This window comes from Coregonus lavaretus (assembly GCF_964263955.1).
Source record: "Coregonus lavaretus genome assembly, contig: HAP1_SCAFFOLD_2662, whole genome shotgun sequence".
NCBI lineage: Eukaryota > Metazoa > Chordata > Actinopteri > Salmoniformes > Salmonidae > Coregonus > Coregonus lavaretus.
In genome coordinates this window covers 27053-35425 of record NW_028162370.1, presented here as the reverse complement: position 1 = coordinate 35425, position 8373 = coordinate 27053, and positions in this window count along the sequence as shown.

Below are 8373 nucleotides of genomic sequence, written 5' to 3'. Positions count from 1 at the left end.
CCAAACCTAGAAATACAACCAACAGAAAGGCAAACCTAGAAATACAAAACCAAAACCCAACAAAACAAAATACACCCTGGCTCAAATACAAAAGTCCCAGAGCCAGAGTGTCACATGTTGGCTTTGGGGATGACCAGTGAGATATACCTGCTGGAGCGCATACTACGGGTGGGTGTTGCTTTGGTGACCAATGAGCTAAGATAAGGCAGGGATTTGCCTAGCAGTGATTTATAGATGACCTGGAGCCAGTGTGTTTGACGACGAACATGTAGTGAGGACCAGCCAACAAGAGCGTACAGGTCACAATGGTGGGTAGTATATGGGGCTTTGGTGACAAAACGGATGGCACTGTGATAGACTACATCCAATTTGCTGAGTAGAGTGTTGGAGGCTATTTTGTAAATGACATCGCCGAAGTCAAGGATCGGTAGGATAGTCAGTTTAACAAGGGCATGTTTGGCAGCATGAGTTATGAAATAGGAAGCCGATTCTAGATTTAACTTTGGATTGGAGATCCTTAATGTGAGTCTGGAAGGATAGTTTACAGTCTAACCAGACACCTAGGTATTTGTAGTTGTCCACATACTGTAGGTCAGACCCGCCGAGAGAAGTGATTCTAGTCGGGTGGGTGGGTGCCAGCAGCGTTCGATTGAAGAGCATGCATTTAGTTTTACTAGTGTTTAAGAGCAGTTGGAGGCTACGGAAGGAGTGTTGTATGGCATTGAAGCTTGTTTGGAGGTTTGTTAACACAGTGTCCAATGAAGGGCCAGATGTATACAAAATGGTGTCGTCTGCGTAGAGGTGGATCTGAGAGTCACCAGCAGCAAGAGTGACATCATTGATATACACAGAGAAAAGAGTCGGCCCGAGAATTGAACCCTGTGGCACCCCCATAGAGACTGCCATAGGTCCAGACAACAGGCCCTCCGATTTGACACACTGAACTTTATCTGAGAAGTAGTTGGTGAACCAGGCGAGGCAGTCATTTGAGAAACCAAGGCTATTTAGTCTGCCAATAAGAATGCGGTGGTTGACAGAGTCGAAAGCCTTGGCCAGGTCGATGAAGACAGCTGCACAGTACTGTCTATTATCAATCGCGGTTATAATATCGTTTAGGACCTTGAGCGTGGCTGAGGTGCACCCATGACCAGCTCGGAAACCGGATTGCATAGCGGAGAAGGTACGGTGGGATTCGAAATGGTCGGTGATCTGTTTGTTAACTTGGCTTTCAAATACTTTCGAAAGGCAGGGCAGGATGGATATAGGTCTATAACAGTTTGGATCTAGAGTGTCACCCCCTTTGAAGAGGGGGATGACCGCGGCAGCTTTCCAATCTCTGGGGATCTCAGACGTTACGAAAGAGAGGTTGAACAGACTAGTACTAGGGATTGCGACAATTACGGCGGCTAGTTTTAGAAAGAAAGGGTCCAGATTGTCTAGCCCAGATGATTTGTAGGGGTCCAGATTTTGCATCTCTTTCAGAACATCAGCTGTCTGAAGTTTAGGTCACCAAGCAGTACGAACTCTGAGGATAGATGGGGGGCAATCAATTCACATATGGTGTCCAGGGCACAGCTGGGGGCTGAGGGGGGTCTGTAGCAAGCGGCAACGGTGAGAGACTTATTTCTGGAAAGGTGGATTTTTAGAAGTAGGAGCTCAAACTGTTTGGGCACAGACCTGGATAGTATGATAGAGCTCTGCAGGCTATCTCTACAGTAGATTGCAACTCCACCCCCTTTGGCAGTTCTGTCTAGACGGAAAATGTTGTAGTTGGGGATGGACATTTCTGAATTTTTGGTGGTCTTCCTAAGACAGGATTCAGACACTGCTGGAACATCAGGGTTGGCGGAGTGTGCTAATGCAGTGAATAACTCAAACTTAGGAAGGAGGCTTCTGATGTTAACATGCAAAAAGCCAAGGCTTTTACGGTTACAGAAGTCAACAAATGATAGCGCCTGGGGAGTAGGAGTGATACTGGGGGCTGCAGGGCCTGGGTTAGCCTCTACATCACCAGAGGAACAGAGGAGGACTAGAATAAGGATACGGCTAAAGGCTTTAAGAACTGGTCTTCTAGTGCGTTGAGTACAGAGAATAAAGGGGGCAGATTTCCGGGCGTTGTAGAATAGATTCAGGGCATTATGTACAGACAAGGATATGGAAGGATATGACTACAGTGAAGGTAAACCTAAGCGTTGGGTAACAATGAAAGAGATAGCATCACTGGAGGCATCAATTGAGCTGGTCTCCGCGTGTATGTGGGGTGGAACAAAGGAGCTATTTGAGGCAGTTTGAGAGGGACTTGGGGCTCTACAGTGAAATTGTACAATAAGAACTAACTGGAACAGCAATAGGAAAGTTATATTGACATGGGAGAGAGGCATAAAGCAATCACAGGTGTTATTTGAGAGAACTAAGACAACAACTTGTAAAGGCGACGAAAGTTTGGGCTGAGGCTAAACAGATAAACAGGACAGATAAACAGAATGGGGTACCGTGTAAAGGAACAGTCCAGCAGGCATCAGCTGTGCAGCTGAGTGATCATAAGGTCCAGTGAGCAGCAATGTGAGTCCGAGAGCAGTTCGAATTGGTGCTACAGCACAGGGGAGCAGGAAGCACGGCTGTTGAATTGCGTGTGCTAGCGGGCCGGGGCTAGCAGATGGATCTTTGTGGTCGTCGCAATGGGAAGCCTGTTGAAACCACAGATGATTACGTCGGCAGATCAGTCGTGATGGATCGGCGGGGCTCCGTGTCGAGACTAGGAGGTCCCATCCGGTTGACAGAGAGGTAGATAGCCGGGAGATGGGCCTGACTCGAGGCTAGCTCAAGGCTGATTAGCCAACCACAACATCCATTCGGTTGCAGCTAGCTGGTTGCGATCCGGTGCTAAGGTGCAGCTGGCTACTCCCGTCCGGTAGACAGAGAGGTAGATAGCCGGGATATGGGCCTGGCTCGAGGCTAGCTCAAGGCTAACTGGTGCTTGCTTCGGGGGCAGTGGTGATTTGCCAACAGCAACATCCATTCGGTTGCGGCTAGCTGGTTGCGATCCGGTGTTAAGGTCCAGTGATTCAGTTATTCCGGCAGAAAATCAGATGGCTAATAGCAAGTAGCTAGTTAGCTGGCTAGCTAGTTTCAACTGGAGATTCTAGATAAAAGGTGAGTAAATAATAGAATCCGTTCCACATTGAGTGAGGCGGGTTGCAGGAAAGTATATTTAGTAGAAGGATGAAAAGTGTGATAGGGGAATATATACAACAAGACAAAAAAACAAAGAACAGGCTATTTACACGACTGCACTGCTACGCCATCTTGGATAAGTACCAGATATATACAGGAAGTACCAGATATATACAGGAAGTACCAGATATATACAGGAAGTACCAGATATATACAGGAAGTACCAGATATGTACAGTAGATATGTACATGAAGGCAGGGTAAAGTGACTAGGCATCAGGATAGATTATAATAAGGTATTTGAGGTAGATATGTACATGAAGGCAGGGTAAAGTGACTAGGCATCAGGATAGATAATAATAAGGTATTTGAGGTAGATATGTACATGAAGGCAGGGTAAAGTGACTAGGCATCAGGATAGATAATAATAAGGCATTTGAGGTAGATATGTACATGAAGGCAGGGTAAAGTGACTAGGCATCAGGATAGATAATAATAAGGTATTTGAGGTAGATATGTACATGAAGGCAGGGTAAAGTGACTAGGCATCAGGATAGATAATAATAAGGTATTTGAGGTAGATATGTACATGAAGGCAGGGTAAAGTGACTAGGCATGTAGCCTCCTGTAGCTCAGTTGGTAGAGCATGGCGCTTGCAACGCCAAGGTTGTGGGTACGTTTCCCACGTGGGGCCAGTATGATAATGTATGCACTCACTAACTGTAAGTCGCTCTGGATAAGAGCGTCTGCTAAATATGTAAAATGTAAAATGTAAAAAATGTATGATTTAGGTCACCTACTAAACTAATAGTGCCTGGATTTTATCTAATATAGCTTGAATTCTAAAAACACCAGATTTGCCCATGGTGGAATACAACTACTACCATACAACTACTACCACACAACTACTACCACACAACTACTACCATACACCTACTACCACACAACTACTACCATACAACTACTACCACACAACTACTACCACACAACTTCTACCACACAACTACTACCACACAACTACTACCACACAACTACTACCACACAACTACTACCACACAACTACTACCACACTACTACTACCACACAACTACTACCATACAACTACTACCACACAACTACTACCATACACCTACTACATACGTTTTTACATTTACGTCATTTAGCAGACGCTCTTATCCAGAGCGACTTACAGTTAGTGCATACATTAGTTTTTTTACTTTTCACACTGGCCCCCCCTGGGAATCGAACCCACAACCCTGGCGTTGCAAACGCCACGCTCTAGATCCCTGCCGGCCATTCCCTCCCCTACCTTGGACGACGCTGGGCCAATTGTGCGCCGCCCGGAACATTCAATGTTGTCTTGGTAAGCAAGACAGTGCCTGGTGGAAAGCCTGTGCTTAGCTCCATTCTGTTAATTTTGTATCCTGAAAAACTCCCCATTCCTTAATAAATACAAGCATACCCATAACATGATGCAGCTACTACTATGCTTGCAAATATGAAGAGTGGTACTCGGTGATGTGTTGTGTTGGATTTGCCCCAAACATAACTTTATATTCAGGACAAAAAAGTGAATTGCTTTGCCACATTTTTTGCAGTATTACTTTAGTGCCTTGATGCAAACAGGATGCATGGATGCATTGAATATTTTTTATTCTGTACAGGCTTCCTTCTTTTCACTCTGCCAATTAGGTTAGTATTGTAGAGTAACTACAACACTGCTGATCCATTCTCAGTTTTCTCCTATCACAGCCATTAAACTCTGTAACTGTTTTAAAGTCAGCATTGGCCTCATGGTGAAATCCCTGAGTGGTTTCCTTCCTCTCCAGCAACTGAGTTAGGAAGGACGCCTGTATCTTTGTAGTGACTGGGAGTATTGATACACCATTCAAAGTGTAATTGTGACCCGTTTCAGGAAGCTAGGCTTATGTCGCACTTCACTACTTCACAGTCTTTTATTTGTATCAAAATGCTTTTTTTGTTGTTGCAGAAATGCCTTCTGGAACATGTGAACTTTCATGTGCCTTAATAACAAACTTGTATTCCATGTGTAAATACTAATACAATTATTTAATTACGAGCCTGGTGGTTTAGCCACAGAAAAAGACAGGAACCTTCCCGCTAGCCATGATTGGCTGACATAATGGATGGGCTGGACATGCCGGGAGATGAGTTTGGATTGGTCTGCCATGTAGCATGCTTCTGTCTATAACGTGAGCTGCTCAGTATGTGTTGATAGTCCTTTCTACCGCTGCTTTTCTGAAAGATATAAAGTTAGCCATCGAGAACTACGGTCAGTGTGAACCGGAGTGACTTGAAACAACGCTAGCCAAACAAGATGTAGCTACAAACAAAACTGAGTTACAGTGAGGGAAAAAAGTATTTGACCCCCTGCTGATTTTGTACGTTTGCCCACTGACAAAGAAATGATCAGTCTATAATTTTAATGGTAGGTTTATTTGAACAGTGAGGGACAGAATAACAACAAAAAATCCAGAAAAACGCATGTCAAAAATGTTATAATGTCACGATCGTCTAATGAGGGAGACCAAGGCGCAGCGTTGCGAGCGAACATATTTACTTTAATTAGTAAAGCACAACACTCAAAATACAAAACAATAAACAACGAATGCGTGACGTCTATGGTACAACACGAAACCACACGAACAAAATCCCACAACCCGAAAGAAAAACAGACAGATTAAATATGGCTCCCAATCAGAGACAAACAGCCGACAGCTGACACTCGTTTGCCTCTGATTGGGAGTCACACCGGCAAACATAGAAAATTGACAACCTAGAACACCCACCAAAGAAACAGAAAACATAGAATGAACACACCCTGGCTCAACATATTGAGTCCCCGAGCCAGGGTGTGACAGTACCCCCCCCTAAAGGCGCGGACTGCGACCGCGCCTAAATACGAGCAAAAACAGGGGAGGGCTGGGTGGGCATTCCTCGGCGGCGGCTCCGGCTCCGGGCTAGATCCCCACTTCCTCTCCAACCCCTCAAAGTACCCCTGGTCCTGTCTAGCCCCGCTGGCCGGAGCCGGACTGACGACATGCGCCCCTGGCCTGGTGCGTGGAACAGGAACGGATCGGACCGGGCTGACGATACACACCCCTGGCTTGGTGCGTGGAGCAGGAACGGACCGGAATGGGCTGGCGACGTGCACCACAGACTTGGTGCGGAGAGCAGGAACGAGCCGGACAGGGCTGAAGAGACGCACCACAGACTTGGTGCGGAGAGCAGGAACGAGCCGGACAGGGCTGACGACTCGCATCCCTGGCTTGGTGCGAGTAGCAGGAACGGGCTGGACCAGGCTGACGACTCGTACCCCTGGCTTGGTGCGAGTAGCAGGAACGGGCTGAACCAGGCTGACGACTCGCACCCCTGGCTTGGTGCGAGTGGCAGGAACAGGCTGGACCAGGCTGGCGACTCGCACCCCTGGTTTGGTGCGAGTGGCAGGAACAGGCCGGGTCGGGCTGGCGACGCACACCGTAGGCTTTGTGCGTGGAGCAGGGACAGGCCGGGCTGGGCTGGCGACGCACCCCGTAGGCTTTGTGCGTGGAGCAGGAACAGGCCGGGCTGGGCTGGCGACGCACACCGTAGGCTTTGTGCGTGGAGCAGGAACAGGCCGGGCTGGGCTGGCGACGCACACCGTAGGCTTTGTGCGTGGAGCAGGAACAGGCCGGGCTGGGCTGGCGACACACACCGTAGGCTTTATGCGAGAAGCTTGGATGGGCCGGACTGGGCTGGCGACGCGCACCACAGACTCGGTGCGGAGCGCAGGAACGGGCCGGGCTGGCCTGTCGACGCACACCGTAGGTTTGGTGCGGGGAGCAGGAATAGACCGGACCGTACTGGGGACACACACCACTGGCTCTACACCGGGATCTGGAACGGGCCGGACCGGACTGGCAACCCACGCCAGTACCTCTCGCCGTGCCTCTACACCTTCCATCCCCTCTTCTCCCAGTGGCCCCCGTAACCTGGCGGCCTCCTCTGCAACCCCGCTGGACCGCTCCATAGCGGCCTCCTGCTGCCCCGACGTCGTGAGCCCCCCCCTAAAAATGTTCTGCGGGTCTCTCCTCCCCGGGGCCAAGGCCTCTCTCAGACTCGCAATCATCTCCTCCCACGTCCATCCTCTCTCCTCGTCACGCTGCTTGATCCAGTCGAGGTTGCCACGGAGATCTGCCAGCGATGGCTCCTGAACACGCTGCTTGGTCTGGTTAAGGTGGGATTTTCTGTCACGATCGTCTAATGAGGGAGACCAAGGCGCAGCGTTGCGAGCGAACATATTTACTTTAATTAGTAAAGCACAACACTCAAAATACAAAACAATAAACAACGAATGCGTGACGTCTATGGTACAACACGAAACCACACGAACAAAATCCCACAACCCGAAAGAAAAACAGACAGATTAAATATGGCTCCCAATCAGAGACAAACAGCCGACAGCTGACACTCGTTTGCCTCTGATTGGGAGTCACACCGGCAAACATAGAAAATTGACAACCTAGAACACCCACCAAAGAAACAGAAAACATAGAATGAACACACCCTGGCTCAACATATTGAGTCCCCGAGCCAGGGTGTGACATATAAATTGATTTTTCATTTTAATGAGGGAAATAAGTATTTGACCCCCTCTCAATCAAAAAGATTTCTGGCTCCCAGGTGTCTTTTATACAGGTAACGAGCTGAGATTAGGAGCAAACTCTTAAAGGGAGTGCTCCTAATCTCAGTTTGTTACCTGTATAAAAGACACCTGTCCACAGAAGCAATCAATCAATCAGATTCCAAACTCTCCACCATTGCCAAGACCAAAGAGCTCTCCAAGGATGGCAGGGACAAGATTGTAGACCTACACAAGGATGGAATGGGCTACAAGACCATCGCCAAGCGGCTTGGTGAGAAGGTGACAACAGTTGGTGTGATTATTCGCAAATGGAAGAAACACAAAAGAACTGTCAATCTCCCTCGGGCCTGGGGCTCCATGCAAGATCTCACCTCGTGGAGTTGCAATGATCATGAGAACGGTGAGGAATCAGCCCAGAACTACACTGGAGGATCTTGTCAATGATCTCAAGGCAGCTGGGACCATAGTCACCAAGAAAACAATTGGTAACACACTACCCCGTGAAGGACTGAAATCCTGCAGCGCCCGCAAGGTCCCCCTGCTCAAGAAAGCACA